Genomic DNA, 2,148 nt, shown 5'->3' with positions numbered 1-2,148 from the left:
AATAATAATAATAATAATAATAATAATAACAATAATGATAATGATAATAGTAGCTGTAATAGCAATAATGATGAAGATAATGATGATAACAATGATAATGATTTTTAAAAATAATAATGATAACAATGATAATGATTTAAAAAAATAATAAAGATAACAATGATAAGGATTTTAAAAATAATAATGATAATAATGATAATAATGTTTATAATAATGATAACATTGTTAATAATAATAATATTGATAATAATAATGAAAATAATAATAATGATAAATTATAATCTTGATAAATGATAATAATAATAAATAACAAGAACGATAATAACATAATAATGAATGATAACAATAACAGTAACAGTACGAATAATAATCATAAAGATGATTATACTAGTTATAATGATACTAAAGATTACGATAACGATAATATTGAATAAATTAATAACAACGGCGACAATTGCGCCATTCTCAAATTGTCAGTAGCATATCTGACACGCCTCTTTACACACTTTTTCATAACATGTACCATATTTACACTAATTTTTTATTGCTACATAGACTTCCACGAACAAGTGAACTAGGATTAGTCATACACAATCCGAAATATAAGAAAATAATACAAAAATGTGGCAAAACGTGACGACATTTTGGCGAGGAGGAGAGAACGCGTGTTAAACCCTACACGTGTCTAGGACAAGTTACAAGGCGGCGTAGAGAGAGCAGGTGCAAGAGAAATTCTGTTGAAATACCTTTATCTATTTGATATCCCGGTGAGTTTATATAATTTTGTCCCTGTTTTCTTTATAAGGGTTTTTATTTTGCCGTTTCGTGATAATATGTAGTGTATGTTCCCATAATTTTACGGAAATATTGGAGATTCCGAGTATTTTTGTGTTGTGACTCATGTGAGAATGCGAAGTGCATCATATATTTTTTTTTACTGAATATTTAGATATTTAAACAATTAAGCCATTTTTGCTTCACTTTTTATTTTTTCAGATTAAAATCAACATATACCATATTTTCACGCCGTTGCGCAATGTGAGCGCGCATTATACATCCATATTGCCTTTTATCTCATGATACTTTGTGCAATAGTGATTAACGAAAAAATATTCATGCAATTGCATAAACCTAACAGCGCATTTGCAGGATGTTATAGTTATTACGGCGCCAAAGCAATTAAAGGCCGGGATGTTCAGATTTTCCGCCTCGAGCGACGACCACGTGAAAAACGCCGGGCAAACACCTTTACAGTTGTTATAGTGTAATTTATTTTTTATGAAGTAGCATATTATATAACATTATCCAGAAATAACAATACAATTAATTAGATTAATTCTGATTAATTTGTTATCGCAAAGAAGGTGAAAGTAAAGTAGAAATACATTGAAGATAAATTCCGAAAAATGTAACCCGGGTAATGTAGTTCGCCCGTCGGCCACCAGAGGCGCTTTTTTGTTGTGAGTGTGAATGTTCCGCGTGACTTTCCTTGCGTGTTTTTGTGACAAATTGTTGAACTATTGTAAGTATATTTCACTGACACCATCATCCACCTCACCCTTAGCCTTCTAATTCCCCACAGTGACCGTGTCAAGTGTGAAATAAAGTGAAGTAACGCGGGAAAAAAGGATTGGAAAGGGGGCCTGGGGTGTCCATGCTGTCAGACTCGACGCAGCATGGGAAGGTTTGGGAGACTATTATTACATCTGGCACTTGATTTTGGCACCTTTGGGCGAGCGGGACGACGGGTGGCGGGGCTCAGTGTGGTCTGGGACGGGTTAGAAGGGAGAAGGAAGCCGCAGTGACCAAAATGTGTTCATAGGAAGAGAAATAACAAACGTGTGTTGCGTTCGGAAGAGAAACAATTTTTTCCCCCGTGAACAGGTGTGGAGATCGTGTGAAACTTTTTATTTTTTTCTCGTATTTTTCGAGTCGGTTCTTTCATTTTTTTTCTCGTGATTTGGTGTCTTGAGTGAACCAAGATTATCGGAAGGAACAGACATGTGTCGCATTACCGCTAGTTGTGCAATACCGGTGCAACTCTCTGGCTCTCGGTTACGCCTTGGAGTGTGTGACTCAATGTTTTGTTTGGATAGAATAAAGGCGTGGATGTGATGATTGATGGAAACAACATACCAGGAGATATTG

At 34.5% G+C, this 2,148-nt stretch overlaps 1 protein-coding gene across 7 annotated transcripts in view; it reads left to right on the top strand.

Moving 5' to 3' along the window:
- Nucleotides 1–703: 703 nt before the first annotated feature.
- The window catches only part of LOC125046585, a 35,806-nt gene continuing 34,361 nt past the window's right edge, over nucleotides 704–2,148 (top strand). The window contains exon 1 of one of the 7 annotated variants that reach the window (XM_047644391.1): nucleotides 704–767. The gene's annotated coding sequence lies outside the window, so the exon portion shown is untranslated. Of the gene's footprint in view, nucleotides 768–1,446; nucleotides 1,523–1,736; nucleotides 1,885–2,148 lie in introns of those variants that run through there. The other 6 variants (XM_047644389.1, XM_047644393.1, XM_047644390.1 and 3 more) reach the window with 6 other exon arrangements.

This window comes from Penaeus chinensis, chromosome 39 (assembly GCF_019202785.1).
Source record: "Penaeus chinensis breed Huanghai No. 1 chromosome 39, ASM1920278v2, whole genome shotgun sequence".
In the NCBI taxonomy this organism is placed as follows: Eukaryota; Metazoa; Arthropoda; class Malacostraca; order Decapoda; family Penaeidae; genus Penaeus; species Penaeus chinensis.
Note: the sequence above shows the minus strand (reverse complement) of the source record. Positions and strands in the feature narration are given on the sequence as shown.